The sequence below is a fragment of the Manis pentadactyla genome, chromosome 6, assembly GCF_030020395.1.
Source record: "Manis pentadactyla isolate mManPen7 chromosome 6, mManPen7.hap1, whole genome shotgun sequence".
NCBI lineage: Eukaryota > Metazoa > Chordata > Mammalia > Pholidota > Manidae > Manis > Manis pentadactyla.
Genome location: NC_080024.1, coordinates 94,442,171 through 94,468,111, shown reverse-complemented (window position 1 = coordinate 94,468,111; position 25,941 = coordinate 94,442,171). Strand labels below are relative to the sequence as shown.

Here is a 25,941-nt window from a genome sequence, read left to right as displayed (position 1 = left end):
GAATGTAATAACCACATTGTTTTTCTTGTGAAACCTTCATAACAGTGTATATCAATGATACCTTAATTTAAAAAACGTCTCAGGAAAAAGGGAACCTATACCTGTAATTAATATTCACAATATTTGTACTATCTCAGAAAGATGAGAGAATCAGCATGTCCATCTTAAGGGTAAAGACTAAAGACTCAAAAAGAACAAAGTTCCTAAGATATGAGAGTGGTGAGGGTCGGTTTTGCCCAGCCTTTTTACAACTACAAATTGTGAGTATGAAATGTCAGAAACTACAAGTCCTATGACTTCTCTCTCCAGTTGATCCCTATTTGCTCTCCAATAAAGAGTCTCAGGAGAAATGTCTTGGGGCAGATGACCTGTCACCATCTTCACCTGTTCTAGGAATAAAAACGAAAATGTAGCCTACTATCTCTGAGTCTGTTAACCCCTGATGGAGAAAATCAGACAAAAGGGGTTAAGTAAACTACCACTGTACACAAGTAATTTTTATAATCAAGCAGGACAGAATCTTCTTTCCTTCTAACATACTGATTTCCTCAAATAAGAAAAGAGTGACCTAGATTTAATCAAATACAGAGTATTAAAATGAAGCTAGATTAGTACAAAATATTATATAAGATCAGAAAAAAACAAAAATATGATATTCAAATAAGTACAAAAAATCCAAATGAGGAAAATAAACTTTCACAGGATGTTACTGCCAAAAGGAAACATTTAAGACTCTTTGAAGTTTAGTAAGATAAAATTTAAGAATTGATATCAGCAAAAACAGTCCTTTGGTGGCCCAGTCCCTTGAATTTCCTGACCCATATTTCTTTCCTGCTAAAACAATCAGTGGGATACCTTCTTTCTGGTACAGCTCAGCAGCCTCAAACACATCTAGCTATAGAGTCAAACAAACACAAAAATCATTAACACAAATTTTGATATAGTTGGCAACTACTTAAATACTTTGTATATATACTGACTATCTGTCCTGATGGAAAATGAATTGTTTTGGGAGCTGGTTTTCCAATAAACTTATTAAAAAGCTTGATATTTGCAAAAGTTCCTCTTGTCATTACAGCATCATTACCTCTTCGGGCTCAGTAAGAGTTGAATTCATGAGGGGTAAGGCTACAGGAAAGTTTTGTAAGTAACTTAATTTCAGGTGGAAAATAACCACGTACTACTGAATTGTAAAACTTACTCAAAACATTTTTTATTATGGATAATTTCAAGTATGTACAAAAGTAGGGAAAACAGCACAGTGAATCAACAAGCAGGTGCCTCTCATCACATTGTAATAATCAAATCATGGACTCTGTTTCTTCCATAATTATCCCTTATTACATTATTTTGAGGAAAACACGTTTTAGTTGTATCTATTTCAGTATGTTCCTCTAAAAGATTCGGACTTGTAAAATACTATCCTGATACCAAAAAAAGCCCCCACAGTTTCTTAATATCAGAGAGCCAGTCAATATTCAAATGTCCCTGATTTTCCCCATGATTCATTTGTTGTTGGTTTGTTCAAATCAGGCAGGGTCCAAATATGCTTCATATATTCATTCAGTCAATCTCTTAATCTTCACATCTGCTTTCCCTTCTTGCCCCTCTTGTACTTTTTCTGAAGGAAACAGGTCACTGGTTGTAGTTTCCTGCATTTATACTGTGCTAACTGCATTCCCACGGTGTCATTCCCAATCCTCTGTCACTTTATTTCCTGTAAACAAGATGTCAGATTCAATGGCTTGATAATATTTGGGTTTTTAACGTTAATTTGTGTAACAGGCCTCATAGGTCAAACATCCATTGGAGGCACATGATACCCAGTTGTCTCTTTCTGGAATGTTACCAGGGACTATCATCACTGTCCAGATTAAATCTTTCATTAGGGATTACACAACAGTGATACTCATCACTCCTCCTCCAACTTTTAGCTGGAAAACTTCTATAAAGACAAATGTCCTTCATCAATGATTAGGTTATACTGAAATTCATTCCACATGGTAAAGACTGTTTACAAATCTATGACTGTTAAGTAATCAGATGGTTCCCTACCAACTTCCAGAGGTAAGTTGGTCTGTTTTTTTCTTTCAGTATTATTATAAACTCAGAGACTAAAATACATGATTTAATCCATTCCAGTTAGTATTTTTTACTGATGCTCAGCATGTCCCATCTTTAAGCAGTGGCAGGTTCAAATTGGTTCCTGAGACCTTTCACAGAAGCCCTGTAGTTTCTGGCAGCTATTTCTCACTGGGAAAAATACAGACATTTTCCAGACCCAAATTTGGAATAAATCATCTCTCCAAGAAGCACTGGTTGTTTGTACAGGATTCCCCTCCTATCTGGAAGAGAATGTTCCAACATAACCATTCATAAACCAAAACAGCATCGAGTGCAGGGCATCTCCTGATTTCTGGAGGGTCACATCCCTCCACTTTTGCCATAGACCTACACTAGCACTTGCCTTTTTGCTAATGGAAAGAAATCCGAAGAGGATTTTCACTTCCACGAAAAAAGCTGTTACCACACCAGTGTAGGTCTTTTGTGAAAACAAACTGGTGTGACTTGAGCTTCTGGAAAGCTGAGATACCTGTACAGTGCTATGGCATTCAGACACCATAATCTGGGTGTTAACGGGCTGGACTGGTCACCAGGACAAGAAACAGCTAAGCATCTCAACAACAGCTAAGTGTCTGTTCGGCCTTTTATGTAAAGGCAATAAATATTCTAAATTTGTACACTTAAATGTTTTTATAATGGAGGTGGGGGTGGGGGATGGTTCATATGTCTATTTAAAAAAATTCTGATTTATGAGAAGTACTGGATTAAATATTCTAAGATCTGAAATTACAATAAATATAAAAACTGTATCTTGGAAAGTGGTGGCTCCTTTTTTTTGAGGGTTGGCAGCAATGTCACAATTACGACCAAGATGGAAATCACAACCAACAAATATCTGGGAAAAAGAAAATTTACCTTATTTCTCAACACTGTATATAAAAGCCAAGTGGGTAACAAACTAATTCATCTTCGTGAAGTTTTACCAAAGGCAGCTGCTATTAGTAATTTCTACCAAAGTACTTTAATTCACACCAAACTACAGTTAACTGGAAAGTAAGTTCAAACACAAAATTCACGACAGCACTGCTGAAACTACAGTAAGAGTTTTCAGGTTTACTACATGACAAACCAAGCCGCAAGACATGGTCTGTGTATGAGATTTCACTGCAAAGTCTTGTCATTCAAGCAGCACAAGCACCAAGGTTGATCGGGCAGCATGTCCCACCTTCAGCAAACTGTCTGTGGTGTCAGGATGGCTCTGTGACAGCAGAGAGCATTACCATGCACAGAGAAATGAAATAATGTGTTTCTAGTTTCAGATTGTTATCTCCTCTATAAACGATCTTTACATTCATTGATTTATGTAAAATTTTAGACTCAAAAAGCAGGAATTCACTGTCTTTCCATTTGACACAGATCAAGCCTAGCTTCATGCACATGCATCTTATAGTCCACAAAAGACACATTTAAATTTCTAACTAGGGGAGGGTGGTTAGGGTAATTTGACAGGTCAAACCATGATGACATTTCAACAAGGAAAAATTGAAAAGAGAAGTCTTGCTTCCAATCAGTTGTTTATTTTGGCTACCCCTCTATTAGGGGTGCAATTTAAAACAGCCATTTCAGTTTCTAAAAACATAAGCAAAAGCAAGTACAACAGGTACTCCAGTTACTGCGTAAGTCACCATGGCAAGCAGACACCTGTGACAGCAGGTACTTCCTGGAGGAACGAACGTGACCAGAAGCCTCTTAATCAGTAAGAAAGGAAACAAAATAAAAGCATCTGAACACCAGGCATACATACCCTCTACTGGCCAAGTATTTAACAGCAGCACTACTCCTCGCAATGCTTCCAGCGGGCGATATATGGTCTGTGGTGACACAGTCTCCCAGATGCAGTAGGACGTGGGCATTTTCAATAGACTGCAGTGAAACTGGCTCTTTGGTCTAAAAGGTAAAAAAGTTAAAGGCATTTAACTCTTCATGAGTTTTTTTAGTTATAACAACATTAAAAAGATGAAACAGTGATAAAACAGTACTTAACAAGCTTATCAAAAAATGAAGGACATCTGATAGAAGTAAACTTCAAGTCCCATGGAAACAAGAGTGAATATGGTGCTTCTAAGGAATCCCACTGCTTATTTCCCATCTGTGAATATGGTTTTGGTTGGTGAATTAAAAGAAAGATAAAATGGGAGTCATAAAAAGAGGCTTATATAAATGATGAAGGGAATAAAGTATTTATGTTAAAATGAAAAAAATAGGTCTTACTGATATAGAAATAAAGCTGACAGCACATTCTATAAAATCATGACATTTTGGATGGAATCAATAAAGATTTGCTCATCAAATTCCAACACACCAGATTTTTAGGAGCACTACCCTGTGAGTTAAGTTTCAATAGAAACTGAATGTCAAAATTTGTAGACTCCAAAAATCTAAAAAACTTAAAAATATCTACACAAGTTGCTAAAGAGAGATTGTGTGTGGGTATTGCTGTTGATCTTCAGAATATCGTCATGGACAAAAACCGCTACTTCTTTCAATGCACGTCCCACATCACAATGTGATATTTTCAAACTACACTTATAACCCTTGCCACCTGCACCACCACCCCAGCAGTCCAGCCATCATCGCCTTTCCCTCTGGATTCTGCTGTCACTGGTCTTCCTGCTTCTACCCAACCTTCTCCCCCCAAGAAAGTCTCAATACAAAGAGCAACCCTTTTGAGTATGACACTCCTCTGTTCGAAACCTTCCCATGGCTCCCACTCCCCGTGTCACTTCACTCAGAGTACAAGACTACATTTTAACATTGGTCTAAAGTTCCCTATGTACTGGGACCTCCATTTCTGACATCGTTTCCTACCACTATCCTTATTTCCCATGCTCTAGCCACACTGCCCTCCTTGAGGCCTTTACCCTGATTTCTCCACCTGGCAGCCCTCTTCTTTGTCCAGATATATGGCTAACTTATTCACATCTTTCAAAGTTTTGCTCAAATGTCATATTTTCAACCAGTCTATATAAAATTACAATCTACTCCCCAAATTTTGCACAATTGGTTCTTTTTACCCTGATCATATATATTTTTTCATTACCACTTACCACTTTTTAGCATAATATGTAATCTACCTAGTTATTCTGCAAATGGTTCACTGCTTTCCTCTCCCCATGGGAATGTTGGGTTTTGTTAACTGATGAAATCCGCATACCTAGAAGAGTGTCTGGCACACAGCAGAGATTCAGTAAATATTTGTTAAGTGAATAAACACTTTTTGTGCCCTCATATTTATATTTTCCATTATTAAAAGAAAGTGTGACTATATGTGTTTACTTGTATGTGTAAAAGACATCCCTGGGACAATGCTTAAAAAACTGACAAGCACTGGTTGCCTCTGAGGAGGTGAAGCAGGAGGCCAGGCATGGGTGAGACAGACTCATTGCACCATCTTTCTTTCGAAATCTGAACCATCTGAATGGTTATAAAAGTATAACCATTATATAATGATTATATATACTTCACTGTTTCATCTTTTTAATGTTGTTATAACTAAAAAAACTCATGAAGAGTTAAATGCCTTTAACTTTTTTACCTTTTAGACCAAAGAGCCAGTTTCACTGCAGTCTATAAACTAACATAGCAGTTTATATGAAGTGTGCCCATATTCAAGATGCCAAATGTAAATGCTTGCTACATATTTCTAATAGGTGAAAAAATAAATCAATTCTGTTACTCTAAGCTATTCTCTCAGATACTAGAGATTTCCAGATACAAAATGACTATCACTCATTAAAACGTATGTGTTCAAAATAATGTAATCTAAAATTTTATTCTATTCAGAAAGCAGGATGTGTGAAATAAAGAAAACATCGACACTTCACTGAACTGCTGAAGAAATGAGACTCTTACCTCTATTTCTTCTTTTAATGTTTTAAACATGGACAATATAACATGCTCTTCCTCTATCTGATAAACTTATTCTCGAGGAGGCCAAATATTATGTAGGTAAATGTTCTTGCCAGTAGTGTCAGTACCTGTTTAGAATATTTTAGTATGAGATTCAAGACATTCACATCGCCAAAGGAATTATCATACAAACTAAGTAAATTACTCAACAGCAGACTGCTTTAGGCATAAGCAGCTGAAGGGAGCAACTATGCCCATTTTACTTTCTTCCTATAAACACAGAAATGAATGACGATGCATTACACCAAGAGGTCCTGAAATGATCAAAGAATGGATGATCTAAGAAACATTTCAAAAATACAACAGCCTCTGGGAAAAAGGTGTGCGCAGGGACATATGTATGCAGATAAAGGAAGAGGTACCTAAAGGCTCGGTCCGGAAATCTATATTCACTGTACCTGCTATGGCATAAGCCACCCAAGGGTGGAGAGGCAAGATAGTTGGCATGGACACAATCACAAAGACGACCTTCAAAATTTTTGTTTCCAGATAAAACTCCACAGGTAACCAAATCACCCTGAAGAAAAACACACACACACAATATATATTCCAGAGATGGTACAAATTTGGATAATTATATATACATAAACAATCTCAAATATTGTACTTCTGAGGACAAGATAACCAAAACATGTTCTACCAATTATTACAGAACTATCAATACTGGAAATAAACTAATTCCTTGTGTTATTCTTTGAGAATCATTTTAAGATTGGCAGGTTACTATTCCCACAGAATATATATAGGTCTACAGAAATACAAATGTCAATATACATTTTCTGTAATTTATTAATAAAACAGAGTTCGTTATCTTATTGAGTGACACATTTTACCTGTTTGACTGCATTTAAAATGGCTTCTGATAAGGGTGCTGTGTTTCCCACACATGCTGAACATCCATAGCCAACTATTTGAAATCTGCATTTCAAACAGAAATATGACTGGACAGAACGTCACAGCATTTGTGAAGACACGACAAGCCTTATCTCTTATTTCCACCTTTGTAATAAGATCACTGAAGAGAATATTCATGACAGATGGATCAACTTTCATCGGCATGTCTACTCCGGTTTCTGAGCAACCAAGCCTGACTCTCCCTCTCGGGCATGCAGCCTGCACTGGATGCCAACCTTTGAAGTCCTGATGCTTAGGACAAGCCCTAGTCAGGATTGGTAACTAACTCTGCAGAGAGCCAATCACACTACACAAGAAAACTCCTCAACTACTACTTGCTAGGAACATAACATGAGCACTCAAAAAACTGATGCTGTACTTCTGCCTGAGGGTTTAAACTACAAAGCCTCAAGACAGCCTGGCTTTAACAAGCTGACCAAAGCTCACCAAAGAGGCACTGGAGTTGGGTCCTCTGACAGGAACAAATCTTCCCATTCTTAACCAAAAAAGTCCCTGACAAAAATCCCAAGATGATATAACTAAAAAACTGTAGGTAAAATCCTCAGAATTACCTTCAGCTGCCCTTCTAAAAGCAAAAAGAAAATCTAAAATGTATCTCTCTTGCAAAGGAATTGACTACTTATGTAGGGTATGTTCCAAAATAGACACTGAATATAGCTAGCCACAATTTATTTTTCTGAGCATGTAAGAAATGTAAACGTATTTTCCCCACAGTTCAGGGACAACTTCACCTGTGCTTATTTAATAGACCCCAGCACATCACAAGCCCCAATCAAGACAATTTACTCAGTTAATAAAACAACCTGTAAGAGTTCACTCTTCCTGTCTTCCCAACTCATGGAAATTACACTCTACATGGTACCATGGCATATATGGCCGGCCACTGCTACTTGGTTTTACTTGTCCATTTTGTCTTTCCATCCTTAAACTTGAATCCACATTTCCTACTTCTGCAGCCAGCACACTGCTGCTGTGTTCACTGACTATAACCAGTCTTACCTGTGAGTGACAGGGCCTCAAAGATGTGTGACAATGGCGAGGTAACAAGTAAGCTAGAGCACAATTTTTCTAACTTCTTGACTATGAAGGGTTCTAGGAAGCAGCTTCCATCACTGCTGAGTACCAATGTCAGTGTAAAGAGGTGTAACTATCACTTACTTACCCGAGTTTACTAAGGTATGGCAATACTCCACTGGAACTGAGGTAATGTGTAACCATCCCACTGCCTGGAGATAAACTCATTCTGATGTAAGGTTTAACATGCAGACCAGCTTCAACAGCTTTTTTAGCCAAAAGACCTGCACAGTGAACAATGATTCATTATGGTGATGTCTCTCCCTCCTTCCTCACATTAAAGGGGAAAGCAAGAAAGCATTTATTTAACAAGCCAATCTCCATCTCTTGTCAGGGTAAAAGTCCACACTCATGAATTTACTGTCATTATTTTGTCCACTCTATGCTCTTGATTTTTTTCATTTGAAACAAACCACAAGTTGCAGCAGATACACTAGCTTTACATTGTAAATCGTTCACGTGCAGCCTGATGTGGCATGTGCATAAATGGACCAAAGGATGATATGTAGTAATATAATGCACACAGTAACCAATGCATAGTGAGCCTTTTAAAATTCCAGTCATAATAAATAATAATTCAGCATGTATTACACATGACTTTTAACAATGAGTGGTTCCATGTGCATACAACTGATTTCATTTACAATCCTTACCAATCATCTTTTACTCTCAATGGACTATGGCACACTACTATGGAAACTTCACATAGATTATCAAGGGATTTGATCATTATACTTCTAAATTACCAGAAGCAGCAGATACAACCTAAAATTAATAGACATGCAAGTTATGATTTTTTAAAAATTTACCTCCCATGTAATTAAAACAAAATTAGTAACATAAATCAAACCTAGTCTCCTTGAGACCTAATGTTGAAGACCTAAAAATCTCATGAAGTTTCTCAGACACAGAAACTGATACTCACGTGTGATATAGAAAAACCACATAACAGAAAAGTGAAAACTAATTTAGGAAAAGACTATGTATGGCCATAAAAAACAACCTACCTGGAGAGAGCATGACAGATGGATTGCAGTTATTGGTGCAACTGGTAACTGCAACGACGACGACAGACTCATGGGACAGCTGATAGTCACCTCATTCATAGCGAATAGTGATGGCATCATTCTGCTTTTCGGCAGCAATTTGGAAGCCTTTAAATCCAACCTATGTAAATTTGCACATAAATATAAACTATGCATTCTGGATACAAATAGGAAAAAAGACTGGCAGAAAATACAGCAGATCCTTGACATATGATGATGTGACACTGGAAGTTCTGATTATTTGTGAGTGTTGCTAAAGATTCATGACCTTTAGTAGTTAAGATTCAGCTAAAATATGAATTTGAGTAGTCACAATAAGAATTACTAGGTACAGCCAACTACCCAGAATGCAGGTATACCTTGGCTTTATTGTTCTCTGCTCACTGCTGTTCAGGTAATACTCAAGAGATGTACAAATTTTCTTTGTTAACAATGGCCCTGAATATCTGCTTCAAAATGAGCCTGTGAACCTAATGTGTATAAAATAGATGAAGCAAGACTGCCAATGAGTTGTTAATTGTTGAAGTGAAGTACATGGGAATTCAATACACCATTTTGTTCCTGTCTAAGTCTGACATTTTCTCTCTCTCTCTCTCTCTCTCTCTCTCTCTCTCTCTCTCTCTCTCTCTCTCTCACACACACACACACACACACACACACACACACAAAGAAATTTTAAGAAAGGAAGGCTCTGAAAGCCAGCTACTAGTTCTCAGAATAGAGAAAGTGGCAAGATTGAAGCCATGATTCTCAGAAATTCTGTATAAACCCCAAAGTCAGAGGTCACTTGTTACCAGATTTTGAGAATAATTAGTTACACAGTAGTGTTTTTCTCCTATTCTGGGAAGTCACAAAAGTCTAGAACAGTGCTATTCAACAGAATTTTTCTGTGATGATGTGAATATTTAGTATCAATGCTGTCCAACACAAAAGTGTTAACCACAAGTAACTATCCAGCACCTGAAATGAGGCCACTGTGACTAAGAAACCCAAATTTTAATTAATTTAAATTTTAACTTAAAGAGAGACAGTCAACCTCTGCTCCTCACAGTGGACCTGGGTAAACGACTGATCTATACTTTGGTCAGAAGGAAAAATGGGGCTGATGGTGTGTGCTGTAACAAAAAAACACAGCAGATTGACTTTATGGGTCACCTGGCTAGTTCTATATTACTTATTCAACACAAAGTGCACTGACAAAGATATCAATAGAGTGATCTACCTTTTCATTTAAGCAAGCTTGGAAATCACTTTTCATATCTGTCACAGCAACTCTATCCTGAGGTCTTTTTGGACCACTGACAGATGGAACTATTGAATTCAGATTAATCTGGATCACCTAGGTCATGGAGAAAAGGGAAAGGATTTAGAACTTTAAGTAAAGATTCTAACTTAAGGACTAATTTCTGAAGCACACTGAGTTACATATTCATTCTGACATTCAACCCCAGAAATACAGATTTTTTTAACAACCCCATTTATGAAACATGACAAAAACTGCTAGAAGACTAGCAGAACAATGCACACACTGTCCAACATCAATTGAATAGTCTGTAAAAAATTTTCTGTTCCCCAAATGTTTTTTTTTCCCAGGAAGATGATAAACACTGTCTTCACAGTTGTCTCTTGTACAGTGGATGCCTGTGGTGACTATCAACTCTGGCCTCTAAGCTCTAAATTCTCCCTTCTTTGCCTGTTCTGTGACAGTGGAGTTGGGCTCGTGAGTATTTACCCTTTCTCGGCCAGTCGGTAGATGGTGCTGGAGGGACACGACAGAGAAAAGGGTTTTTCATTTGCTGGTTCCCCAGTGTCTAGCTGGCCAGGCAGGCTCCTGCAGGTCACACTTTTATTCCTTGGTTCAAAAAATTATTTTTTTAAAAACCCCACCTTCCACCTAGGTTTCTTTTAACTTCTCTGGTATTTCTGTCACTTCCTGTCATCCACTTATCCAGCGTATGTACAAATTAAGTTTCCCTTCATTGAGACCTTCATGATTCCTCTACAACCCCGCTTGTTCTGAATGACCTTGACCACAAACCTGCTTTTCTTATGCCTTCCTTTCTCGGCTCCAGGTGATCGTAGTCTTTGTGTTTAAAAGTGGGATTCATGAGTTTCTCTTGAAATCAATTTCTTGATGGGTTATAGCTTTATTTCTTAATATGGTCAGGTTTTTAATAAGCAAATGTATTCCATTTTATTTTACCACTACCACGTTTCTACTTACTTTTTCTTACTCTTTCCTACAATTCTTTCTTCCCTTCTTTGTTTTTTAATGTGGACAAAGCACTAGAGTCAATAAACAGTGGTGAAGTGGACCAGAAAATCCTCACAGAAGTTAGAAGACCCGACCAAAGCAAATTTACACCAATTCAATCCCTACAGGTCCTATACTAGCCTTCAATATGCCAGTAATGTATTCACCTATTTGCCTAACATGTTTCCTGAATATCTACTGTGTGCCAGTCAGTGTTCTAGGAGCTGAAGATGCAATGCAAAAAATAAAAATAAATAGTGCAGACACAAGTTCCTGTCCTAATGGAGCCTATGTGTACCTTCCATTTGGAAAGACAGACAAACCAGTACACAAATTAAGATTTCAAGGAGGGATACATGCTATCAAGAACAATACAGCTGGGTGAGAAAATGGATTCCCACCCCCCACAAAAAATATAGCTAAAAGTTAACCACACCTATGATAACATCCTGTTGTTTATTTAGATCCTTGACACATTACTAGAAAATGAATGTTATTAAAATTAAGACTCCTGAAAGTGAATACTACCTACTTCAATATAAACACAAATCCTCAACAGATTAGAAACGTTTGCTTAGATAGTAAAATATATTTAACATTTAAGACTGCATAACTGGATATCCCTTTCATAATTGTGGATTTTCACAAAATATAGACATTAACCAGATGCAGACATCATCAAAACTGGTATTTTGGGAGGATATTATAGTGATCATGAAGTAGAAAAAAATTAGAGTGCTAAATTAAGAGTCAATTTTGTACTTTAAATACTAAAAATTTAGACCCCATAAAAAGTTGAAAAATTCACTGTAATAGAAATCTATGTAAAATTAATTAATAAAATGAGACTCACAAACCCATTGGCTTGTTAAATAGTAATAATGGCTAAAATTTATTGAGCACTTACTATGTGCCTGAGGCTGTTCTAATGAATTTGTGTTTGATCTTTAAAGAATCCTGAGTTAGATAAGATCTTCCTATCTTAGAGATGGGGAAACTGAGGCAGAAGGGCTAAATAAAGTGCTCAAGGTTACAAAACTAATAAATTTTAGGGCTGGGATTCAAACCCAGGTGGTTAGGCTCCAGAATTTACACTCTTCACTACTACTTGGGTTATTCTGTATATACTTGGGAGTACTCAGGCGTTCCTGAATTATTCTGGTTATTGCTAAACAATTTCACAGCTTTAAGGTATGCTTCCATTGACTTGAGTTTGTCTTTGTCAAAACCTAAAAAGAAGATTAATAACAAAAATCAAGTAAGGAATTGTGAAATCTTTGGGGGTAGGGTTCTGCGTTCCAATGATGAGCAAGAAACAAATATTCCAGATTACATAGTACTCAGAATAGATTTCTTTCCAAATTAATATTTGATATTATTCTCAAGAGTAAAGTTTACCCTTCATGAAAACGCTACTTGCTAAAAACACCTACCAGCCCTTACTTAAAAGTTAATCACTGATGATAAATACTGAGCAACTTCTATAAGACTCGCAAAAAATATTATTTGCAAAAGAAAAACCAGTAATAAAACCGAACATAATAAATTACTATCCACCATGAAGGAAGAAATCCATCACTTTCTGTAAACAATAAACAATATTAATAGTTAAAATGAAAGAATAAAGTGAAAGTTAAGAACAGTTTTACAGAGAAAAAGCAGAAATTAAAGAATTTAGATGTTGATATTAAAAGTTTCCAATTGAACATTGGGGTGGTTATCTGTAAGCCTGATGAGAAGTAAAGTGACTTATGCAGATGGTCTTTCTGCAGGATTGTCACAGAACACATCCTCCAAGTTATAAGTTCTTCTCACAATGTAACAGTAACATTCCTCCAGCAAGGGGTGGGGTCTGTGTTCCCCCTGCACCAAAGCAGTGTAATTTCCAGAAGGCTGGCTGTCTCTGTGTCCTCAGACCACTGGATTCCTAAAGCCACCACATGAGAAAGCCCAGACCCATGTAGAAGCCACCCATCAAAATCCAGCTTGGAGAAATCTCAGCATTTTATGAGGACTATTCCCTCTCCAAGAATCCAAATGAATTGTTATTCATTTTGCCATGTGACTTATAATAATCTTCTCCCAAAATGAAAAATACTAGAATATATTCCCCAAATATATGTATGATTAGAGATTAGGAGTTCAGCAATGATCTCTTTAAAAGAGGAAGAGGGGCAATTTAAAAACAAAACAAAACAAAATGAAAAAAACAGGCAATAGGCTGATAGACACTGAGAAGTCACTGGTGGTTACCATGGGGGAGGAATTGGGGTTGGTGGGTGAAACAGAGAGTCACAAAATCTCAATCATAATATAAATTAGTCACAGACATGAAAGTACAGCATATAGTCAACAGTTCTGGGGTGAGCATTTAATGATGTATGTAAGTGTTGAATCACTGTGTTGTATACCTGAAACCAATATAAGATTGTATAGCAACTATGCTTCAATAAAAAAACAAAATTGTTTTTACTTAAAAAAATGAGGAAGTAGATCAAAATAAGAAAAGAGATCCTGCTTTTTAAAAACAAGGGGCCTTATGTAGTATCAGCACATTGTGGGTTTTCAGGTACTTCTTATAATACATAAACTACTCAACATAAGAGTGGTAAAAACTCCTAGCTAACCAGGCTACAGAAGATTCGGAACTTGTAACCCTGTGCTGCTTTTCACCAAATCACGTGCTTCTTACTGTCAGAGCACTGGGTCCCAAACTCTTTGTCTGGTGACCACCTATTCCTGCTAAAAGAACAGATGAGAATATTCTCAAGCTTGACTCCCATTAAACTGCAACCTCTGATCCCTAAGCAGAATGGAGGTCTCCATCATTATGGGGAAAAACAAAGCTGAAGGTAGGCAGTATAGATAATCCCTTTACGTTGCTGTAAATGGGCCCCAGGGAACCAGGAACAGACCAGACATCTGGGAAGTTTATTATGCATTTTATGCATTCTTTTAAAATAAGACAATTTCATGAATAACTAAATAACATGTACAAGAATAGTGACTTACTATAGAATATTTCAGAGACACACACTGGAAATGTAACAAGTTTATCCTAAATGATCTTGCTTCTTACCTGTATGTTCTAAATGTTTTAAAGTCACATTGTCAACAGGGAAAAAGCTGAGGATAGCACCATATTCTGGACACATATTTGCTATTGCAGTTTGATCCACTATAGATAATTGTGAAACTCCACTTCCAAAAAACTCAACAAACTTTCCAGCCACTTCTACTTGCCTGAGGTGCTAATAAAGGGACACACATAAATACACAAAATCAGCAATAAGATAAGCATGGTTTCTTTGAAAACTACAAAATCTAATTTTTAACTCTTACTAGTGACGGTCAAGGAAAGAGGTCCGCTTGTTCTTATGAAACAGGAACTCCTTCTGGTTTTGCAGGTGTTTTAAGATAAACTGTCAATAGAAGAGTGGTCCAATGTCACTGTTAGGACAGACAAGGGCCTGAAAACTCAAAATGGCTAAGATTTACATTTTAATGTCTCTGAAATAGGGGTATACCTTAGACTCAATGGTGAGTCTGTTAGCTGGCAGTCTTTCTTAGCAGTATTTTAAATAAGGTTGTGTCTATCCATTAATGGCATCCAAAATTGGATGAAATAGTAATATACAGATGAACTGTATTTAAATAAAAAATTACATGTTGGCTATAAAAATTCTTCAAATTCCAACTATAGCATCACTAATTTCTACAGCACATTAAATTTTACACCACAAATATTTACAGCATCATTAATCATAGGTAAATTCCATTTTGATAACATTTAAGATGTGGCTTCAAAATTCCTTCTAAAATCATTTTTCTTAGTTTTTACCAAGAACCAAACAGCTACTCACCTGTTCTAAATTATAAAATGGTCTTGGATTGGTACAGTGAAGCAACTAGGGAGGGACTAAGAATGAAACAGCCTTCAACCTGGGAACAATACTAAGTCCAAACATCTCAGAGGTGGTAGGGGTCACTTAATCCAAACGACTTAAGATATAGAAACTCAAGCCTAGGAGAAAGATGTTTGTTTAAATTCATGAAGATGAGAGCAATACAGATTAGATATACCAAATCAACTGCTACTTTCACCAAATTAATGAGGTACCACAATATACACTGTGAAAACCAAGATAAAATCAGTCCTATGAAGACCATGAATAGAACTTCAAAGAAGAAAAAGAACTCAATAAATGTAAACATATGTAACAGATTGAAATTTTCTATGAACTAAAACATCAAAAATAGATCATAATATTGCTAAGAAAAAATACAGCCAGAGGGCTCTAAAGGCAAGATTAATTATCAGTATGTCTAAAAGAAAGAATTGATTCCTCTAAAAATATAATGGCATATTCCTTTTCCTTTGGGATAACCCTACAATTCTCAATTTAACTTTGTGATCTTTTGGTACCATACATGGAATCAATCATTTTTCCTAAGATGTCAAAATCTTTTTTAGAGGTGGAGCCAAGATGGCGGCATGAGTAGAGGAGCAGAAATCTCCTCCCAAAACCACATATATTTTTGAAAATACAACAGACAACTCTTCCTGAAAGAGAGACCAGAAGACACAGGAAAACAATCAGACTACATCAACACCTGTGAGAAACCAGCACCTCACGAAGGGGGTAAGATACAAGCCGCAGCCAAGTGGGACCTGAGCACCCCTCACACCAGCTCCCCAGCGGGAGGAGAGGAGTCAGAGAAGGAGGGAGACGGAGCCCAGGACTGCTAATCAGCCAGCCCTTGCCATCCGCACTGGACCGCAGACAGTGCATGCGTGGGGTGCTGGATACTAGGGAAAAAGGACAGTAAGATGTGTGAGTAGGTCCTGGCAGCTGGTGTCCCAGGGAAAAAGAAAAGCGAGTGCTTTTTGGAAGTGTTAAAGTGACAGGGACCACACAGCCAGACGGAAGCATCCTGGACACTTAGTCCAGCAGCAGGGAACTCCGGGCACCCTAAGCCCCTGGATAGCAGGGCAGATCAGACAGAGGTCCCTCAAGGAGATAAACAGCCTCCCGGCCGTTTCCCCTCCAACACGGCTCCGCCATATTGGAGCAGCAGCCCGAGGCAGGCCATTCCCACAGCAACAGCAGAGATAAACTCCATAGCGGCCCGGCAAGAATCAGAAGCCGCGTCTGCATGCAGCTTCCCAGCACAAGCCACTAGAGGTCACTGTTCTCCCAGGAGAGGAAGGCCACAAACCAACAAGAAGGGAAGTTCTTCCAGCTGTCACTCGTGCCAGCTCTGCAAACTGTCTCTATCAAAATGAAAAGGTAAAATTTGAGGCAGACAAAGATTACAGAGTCAACACATGAGAAAGAGACAGACCTAACCAGTCTTCCTGAGAAAATTCAAAATAAAAATCATAAACATGATAAAGGAGATGCAGAGAAATATACAAGTGCTAAGGGATGAAGTCCGGAGGGAGATTACAGATGTCCAGAAGGAGATTACAGAAGTGAAATAAACTCTGGAAGGATTTATAAGTAGAATGGGTAAGATGCAAGAGGCCATTGATGGAATAGAAAGCAGAGAACAGGAACGCATAGAAGCTGACACAGAGAGATAAAAAGATCTCCAGGAATGAAACAATATTAAGAGAACTGTGTGACCAACCAAAAGGAACAATATCCGCATTATAGGGGTACCAGAAGAATAAGAGAGAGAAAGAGGGATAGAAAGTGTCTTTGAAGAAATAATTGCTGAAAACTTCCCCAAACTGGGGGAGGAAATAATCGAACAGACCATGGAAATACACAGAACTCCCAACAGAAAGGACCCAAGGAGGACAACAAAAGACACATAATAATTAAAATGGCAAAGAACAAGGACAAGGACAGAGTTTTGAAGGCAGCTAGAGAGAAGAAAAAGATCACCTATAAAGGAAAACTCATGAGGCTATCATCAGACTTCTCACCCCCGAAACCTTACAGGCCAGAAGAGAATGGCATGGTATATTTAATTCAATGAAACAGAAGGGCCTTGAACCAAGGATACTGTATCCAGCACAATTATCATTTAAATATGAAGGAGGGATTAAACAATTCCCAGACAGGCAAAAGTTGAGGGAATTTGCCACCCACAAACCAATTCTACAGGGTATTCTAGAGGGACTATTCTAGATGGGAGCACTCCTAAGACTAAACAGATGTCACCAGAGAAAATAAAATCACAGCAAAGAAAGCAGACCAACCAAATACTAACTAAAGGCAAAAAATAAAATCAACAACCCACTAAAAGCAGTTAAAGGAAACACAAAAGAGCACAGAATAAAACAAACAACATATAAAGAATTGAGAAGGAGGAATAAGAACGGAGAGAAGAAAGGAATCTCCAGACAGTGTATATAACAGCTCAATAAGCAAGCTAAGTTAGGCAGTAGGATACTAAAGAAGCTAACCTTGAACCTTTGGTAGACACGAATCTAAAGCCTGCAATGGCAATAAGTACAGATCTTTCAATAGTCACCCTAAATGTAAATGGACTGAATGCACCAATCAAAAGACACAGAGTAATAGAATGGATAAAAAAGCAAGACCCATCTATATGCTGCTTACAAGAAACTCACCTCAAACCCAAAGATGCACAGACTAAAAGGCAAGGGATGGAAAAAGATATTTCATGTAAACAATAGGGAGAAGAAAGCAGGGGTTGCAATACTAGTATCAGACAAAATAGACTTCAAAACAAAGAAAGTAACAAGAGATAAAGAAGTACATTACGTAATGATAAAGGGCTCAGTCCAACAAGAGGATATAACCATTATAAATATATATACACCCAACACAGGAGCACCAGCATATGTGAAACAAATACTAACAGAACTAAAGAGGGAAATAGAATGCAATGCATTCATTTTAGGAGAATTCAACACGCCATTCACCCCATAGGATAGATCCATTGGACAGAAAATAAGTAAGGACACGGAGGCACTGAACAACACACTAGAACAGATGGACCTAATAGACATCTATAGAACTCTACATCCAAAAGCAACAGGATACACATTCTTCTCAACTGCACATGGAACATTCTCCAGAAGAGACCACATAGTAGGTCACAAAAAGAGCCTCAGTAAATTCCAAATGATTGAAATTCTACCAACCAACTTTTCAGACCACAAAGGTATAAAACTAGAAATAAATTCTACAAAGAAACCAAAAAGGCTCACAAAAACATGGAGGCCTAACAACATGTAACTAAATAATCAATGGTTCAACGAACAAATTAAAATAGACATCAAGGAATATATAGAAACAAATGACAACAACAACACAAAGCCCCAGCTTCTGTGGGACACAGCGAAAGCAGTCTTAAGAGGAAAGTATACAGCAATCCAGGCACACTTAAAGAAGGAAGAACAATCAGAAATAAATAGTCTAACATCAGAATTATTGAAACTGGAAAAAGAAGAACAAATGAGGACTACAGTCAGCAGGAGGGACATAATAAAGATCAGAGAAGAAATAAACAAAATTGAGAAGAATAAAACAATAGAAAAAGTCAACGAAACCAAGAGCTGGTTCTTTGAGAAAATAAACAAAATAGATAAACCTCTAGTCAAACTTATTAAGAGAAAAAGAGAATCAACACACATCAACAGAATCAGAAATGAGAATGGAAAAATCACGACAGACTTCACAGAAATACAAAGAATTATTAAAGACTACTATAAAAAGCTATATGCTAACAAGCTGGATAATCTAGAAGAAATGGACAACTTCCTAGAAAAATACAACCTTCCAAGACTGACAACGGAAGAAACACAAAAGTTAAACAAACCAATTATGACCAAAAAAATTGAAATTTTACTCAAAAAACTACCCAAAGACAGAACCCCCGGGCCAGATGGATTTACCTCAGAATTTTATCAAACATACAGAGAAGACAAAATACCCATTCTCCTTAAGCTTTTCCAAAAAATAGAAGAGGAGGGAATACTCCCAAACTCATTCTATGAAGCCAACATCACCCTAATACCAAAACCTGTCAAAGACCCCACCAAAAAAGAAAATTACAGACCAATATCCCTAATGAATGTAGATGCAAAAATACTCAATAAAATATTAGCAAACTGAATTCAAAAATATATCAAAGGGATCATACACCATGTCCAAGTGGGATTCATCCCAGGGATGCAAGGATGGTACAACATTCGAAAATCCATCAACATCATCCACCACATAAACCAAAAGAAAGACAAAAACCACATGATCATCTCCATAGATGATGAAAAAGCATTTGACAAAATTCAACATCCATTCATGAAAAGACCTCTCAGCAAAATGGGTATAGACGGCAAGTACCTCAACATAATGAAGGCCATATATGATAAACCCACAGGCAACATCATACTAAGCAGCAAGAAGCTGAAAGGTTTTCCTCTGAGATCGGGAACAAGACAGTGATGCCCACCCTCCTCACTGTTATTTAACTTAGTACTGGAGGTCCTAGCCATGGCAATGAGACAAAACAAAGAAATACAAGGAATCCAGATTGGTAAAGAGGAAGTTAAACTGTCACTATTTGCAGATGACATGATATTGTACATAAAAAACCCTAAAGACTCCACTCCAAAACTACTAGAACTGATATCGGAATACAGCAGAGTTGCAGGATACAATATTAATACACAGAAATCTGTGGCTTTCCTATACCCTAAAAATGAACCAATAGAAAAAGAAATCAGGAAAACAACTCCATTCACAACTGCATCAAAAAGAATCAAATAAATAGAAATAAACCTAACCAAGGAAGTGAAAGACCTATACCGTGAAAACTACAAGACACTCTTAAGACAAATTAAAGGGGACACTAAGAAATGGAAACTCATCCCATGCTCTTCTCTAGGAATAATTAATATTGTGAAAATGGCCATCCTTCCCAAATCAGTATATAGATTTGATGCAATCCCTATCAAATTAATAGCAACATTCTTCAATGAACTGGAACAAATAGTTCAAAAATACATATGGAAACACCAAAGACCCCAAATAGCCAAAGCAATCCTCACAAAGCAGAACAAAGTGTTGGGGGGATCTCACTCCCCAGCTTCAAGCTCTACTACAAAGCCATAGTAATCAAGACAATTTGGTACTGGCACAAGAACAGAGCCACAGACCAGTGGAACAGATTACAGAATCCAGACATTAACCCAGACATATATGGTCAATTAATATTTGATAAAGGAGCCATGGACATACAATTGGGAAATGACAGTCTCTTCAACAAACGGTTTTGGCAAATCTGGACAGCTACATGTAAGAGAATGAAGCTGGACCATTGTGTAACCCCATACACAAAAGTAAATTCGAAATGGATCAAAGACTTGAATGTAACTCATGAAACCATAAAACTCTTAGAAAAAAACAGAGGCAAAAATCGCTTAGACATAAACATGAGTGACCTCTTCTTGAACATAGCTCCCCAGGCAAGGAAAACAAAAGCAAAAATGAACAAGTGGACTATATCAAGCTGAAAAGCTTCTGTACAGCAAAAGACACCATCAATAGAACAAAAAGGTACCCTACAGTATGGGACAATATATTTGTAAATGACAGATCCGATAAAGGCTTGACATACAAAATATTTAAAGAGCTCATGTACCTCAACAAACAAAAAGTGAATAATCCAATTAAAAAATGGGCAGAGGAGCTGAACAGACAGTTATCCAAAGAAGAAATTCAGATGACCAACAGACACATGAAAAGATGCTCCACATCACTAGTCATCAGAGAAATGCAAATTAAAAGCACAATGAGATATCACCTCACACCAGTAAGGATGGCTACCATCCAAAAGACAAACAACAACAAATGTTGGTGAGGTTGTGGAGAAAGGGGTCCCTCCTACACTACTGGTGGGAATGTAAATTAGTTCAACCATTGTAGAAAGCAGTATGGAGTTTCCTCAAAATGCTCAAAATAGACTTACCATTTGACCCAGGAATTCCACTCCTAGGAATTTACCCTAAGAATGCAGCAGCCCAGTTTGAAAAAGACAGATGAACCCCTATGTTTATTGTGGCATGTTTACAATAGCCTAGATATGGAAGCAACCTAAATGTCCATCAGTAGATGAATGGATAAAGAAGATGTGGTACATATACACAATGGAATATTATTCAGCCATAAGAAGAAAACAAATCCTACCATTTGCAACAACATGGACGGAGCTAGAAGGTATTATGCTCAGTGAAATAAGCCAGGTGGAAAGAGACAAGTACCAAATTATTTCACTCATCTGTGGAGTATAAGAACAAAGGAAAGACTGAAGGAACAAAACAGCAGCAGAATCACAGAACCCACGAATGGACTAACAGTTACCAAAGGGAAAGGGACTGGGGAGGATGGGTGGATGTGGAGGGATAAGGGTGCGAAGAAGAAAGGGGGTAGTATGATTAGCATGCATAATGTGGGGGGTGGGAGAAAGGGAAGGGCTGTGCAACACAGAGAAGACAAGTAGTGATTCTACAACATTTTGCTATGCTGATGGACAGTGACTGTAATGGGGTTTGTGGGGGGGACTTGGTGTAGGGGAGAGCCTAGTAAACATAATATTCTTCATGTAATTGTAGATTAATGATAACAAAAAAAGAAAGAAATGGGGGATTACTTCCCGATAGGATAAAACTAACTGTAAATCAATGATTAATGCATCCTTTACATATCCTTAATTTTGATCTTTTAAAGGGTGTGGGATGATCAGCTATGGAAGTACACTTTTCTGATAATATATCTTTCTCTTAAAAAAAAAAGCAGTTCCTGTGTGGTGATCTCCAATAGGTTCTTCACAATGGTATAAAGGTCATATCAAAGTGTGGGCAAAGGGTTTGTTTGTTTTTATACAGAGGATCAAGTCCTAATTTGGCTACCCAGAAAATGAATTAAGATACTATATGAAGAAGATCTTCCAACATCAACATCCTCTGGAAGAGTCATTTCAGAAGATGATCATCAAAGAACTTCAACAAAGACCCTGGCACTGTTGCAGTTGTAGCTGCATTCATCCCACCGGTTCCTGGACTTGCCATTGGAATGAAGAAGGAGATATCTAAGCTGGCCTGTGCATACAGTAAAACAAGAAATTTGACTGGATCTATACTGTCGGAACTCAACCAAGAATTAGGAGAAGGGCAAGTTGCAGTGCTCCAAAATCGTGCGTCTATAGACTATCTACTGTTAAAAGAACATATGGGATGTGAACAGTTCCCAGGAATGTGTTGTTTTAATTTGTCTGATTTTTCTCAAACTATTCAAATTCAGTTAGACATTATCCATCATATCATTGATAAGTTTTCACAAATGCCTAGGGTACCTAACTGGTTTTCTTGGTTTCACTGGATATGGCTGGTAATTGTAGGTCTGCTTTTGTTATGTATCTGTATTCCTATTCTGTTAATGTGTGTATGCAATTTAATTAGTAGTTTGTTAAAACCTATACATGCTTATGTTACTCTACAAGAAGATATGTCAAAGAAATAATCAATTTTCCCATGTTTTCTTCTGTCTGCTACTTCTGTAGCTTTTCTTCTTCCTAATTACAACCCTTTAGTAGAATTCGTGCCTCATATCGAAAATTACTGAGTATCATAATTCTTCCAAGTGGTAAAGATACCTCAAGACAAATGCTGGGCATAGAAGCCACATGGCATAAATCTTCAAAGAAGTAGAAAGCTATCCTTTTCAAAAAATTATTGCTTCTCTCTCACTTACGAACTTTACATTTCCCTGTATGGCCCTGGAAGATGACTGGTTAGCCAGAGACAGGTAAGATTCCTCAAGGGAGGAACAACCTAAGACACGCACAGTTGCGGGGGGGGGCCATCAGGAGAGAAATTGGGGATCAACAGAGGTGAGGCTTAGAACCTCACCCCCCCCGTTTTGATAGAAATCTTCTGCATCTGTGGATGTTTTGTTGCCCTTGTCTAGCTTGGATTAATAGTTAGTCTATAGGCACAGACCTGTTCATCTACATTTGCCCTCTTACAGCACCGAATTATATTTTCTACCTTTATCTTGCATCTACCTACCACTTCAGCATTTTATTAAAAAACAATAATAATAATAAGGGATAAATGTGGGATTCACATATGAATCAAGTATAAAAATCAAACGAATAATCATATCTGACTTGATTGTTTATAGTTTATGATGCGTGATCAAAACTGAAAGTTTCTGTGATATGACTGCCCTTGCACTGTTCACCATGTAAGAACTTATTCACTGTGTAAGAAATTGTTCACCATGTAAGAACTTGTTTGTTATGCTTCAGAAGAATGGAGACTGTTGAGAATTAGGCTTGGGGTTGATTAATGATTGTGCATTGAGTCCCCTATACAGAATTTTATTGTTGTTAACAACCATTTGATCAATAAATATGAGAGATGCCCTCTCAAAAAAATATCATTTTTAATTAGGGAAGAAGGATCAATACTAAATGCCGAAAGGGAGCCAATACTGTTTTCTTCTCCTGCAGAGTATCCTGAAAGCTTTCAGACCAATGATTTAACCAAAAATACCGAGACTCTAGGAACCAAACTGGAATTACATGTGGAATATTTGCCAGGTTCAGGCACTTAACAAAATGGGACTCAAATCATTAGAATAAAGTTAGTGAAAAGCTGAAATTTAGGATGGAGTGTTACAAATTCATGTTTGCTATTAAAATCTGGAGCCCATGTACTGGATGCAGGAAGCCATTATTAAAAATTCAGAGAAATGCAGCAGCCCAGTTTCAAAAAGACAGTTGCACCCCTATGTTTATTGCAGCACTATTTACAATAGCAAAGAAATGGAAGCAACCTAAGTGTCCATCAGTAGATGAATGGATAAAGAAGATGTGGTACATATACACAATGGAATATTATTCAGCCATAAGAAGAAAGCAAATCCCACCATTTACAACAACATGGATGGAGCTAGAGGGTATTATGCTCAGTGAAATAAGCCAGGTGGAAAGAGACAAGTACCAAATTATTTCACTCATATGTAGAGTATGAGAACAAAGGAAAACTGAAGGAACAAAACAGCAGCAGAATCACAGAACCCAAGAATGGACTAACAGTTACCAAAGGGAAAGAGACTGGGGAGAATGGGTGGGAAGGGAGGGATAAGGGCGGGGAAAAACAAAGGGGTATTACAATTAGCTCACATAATGTGGGAGGGGTCCCAAGGGGAAGTCGGTTTAGTACAGAGAAGTCAAGTAGTGGTTCTATATCAGCTTACTAGGCTGATGGTCAGTGACTGTAATGGGGTATGTTGTGGGACTACTTGATGACCTGGGGAGTCTAGTAACCATAATGTTGCTCATATAATTGTAGATTGGTTATTGTGAATAGTGCAGTGATAAACATAAGGGTGCACATATCTTTTTTATACTGGTCTGCTGCATTCTTTTATTTATTTATTTATTCATTCATTCATTCATTCATTCATTCACTCATTCATTATCTATCTACCTATCTATCTATCTTTCTGTCATTAATATATAATTAGATGAGTAACGTTATGTTTGCTAGACTCCCCCCATCATGAAGATGCCTCCAGGTACACCATTGCAGTCACTGTCCATGAGCATAGTAAGATACTGTAGAATCCCTACTTGTCTTCTCTGTGTTGTATAGCCCTCCCTGTGATCCCCACTCCCACATTATACGTGCTAATAGTAATGCACGCTTTCTTTCCCTCTCCCCTTATCTCTCCATTACCAGCTATCCACCCCAGTCCCTTTCCCTTTGGTAACTGTTAGTCCATTCTTGGGTTATGTGAATCTGGTACTATTTTGCTTATTCAATCTGTGTTCTGCGTGCACGCCCATTGGCTGCCTCCCTTCGATTGATGGCGCTGACTGCCATTTATTACGCAGAGTCACTCGCAGGCCCGCCCCAGACAGGCGTCCCTCGTGGCCAATGAGTGACTCTGCACAATAAATGGCAGTCAGCGCCATCAATCGAAGGCAGACCGCCTTTGGGGGCGCCCACAGAACACGTGTTTCATGCGGCTGTGCAGTAGCTGCAGGCTTTCCTGCCTCCGTGTTCAGTACTCATTAGCTTCGCGAGCGCTTCCAGGAGAGGGGTTTCTAACGGCTCCCTCCGTTCTTCTGTCCTCCGGCCCTGTCCGCAGGGGCGACCCGGCGCCCTCAGACAGCCGACTCCTTCGCACCGCGGGCCCGGCAGAGACCAGATGTTGGACCCGTGCTGTCCTCGGCTGTGCCTTCCTCCTGGCACGTATGTGCTGGCAGCACTGACCTCGCTCCCCAGCCCCGGATCACCTCTTCGCGCTTGCTGGGCCCCCGGCGCTGCCCTCGCCCCTTCTCTTCTCTCCAGCGGCGGGCGAAAGGCGGCGATCGACCCGGACTTGAAGCCGCTGCCCTGGTCGGACGTGAGCCATTCCAGCTCTGCCACCTCCAGCCTAGCGCCGTGGGGCGGCGCGACCAGGAACCCCGATGCCGCCACGGGCCTGCCTTCTGCCTCGGTGGCCACTGAGGGGCAGCCGCGCAAGAGCAGCTCGTCCAGCCGCAGCGCGTGGTGCAACCTGTCCCATGCCGACCGCATCGCCGAGTCCATCAAGATTGAGAGCTCGGCCGAGAAGCGGCTCACGC

At 38.4% G+C, this 25,941-nt stretch overlaps 1 pseudogene; it reads right to left on the bottom strand.

Annotated features, from left to right (window-relative positions):
• Window positions 1-429: 429 nt before the first annotated feature.
• LOC130684205 (iron-responsive element-binding protein 2-like) lies at window positions 430-25,287 on the bottom strand (annotated as a pseudogene).
• Between the last annotated feature and the right edge of the window lie 654 nt (window positions 25,288-25,941).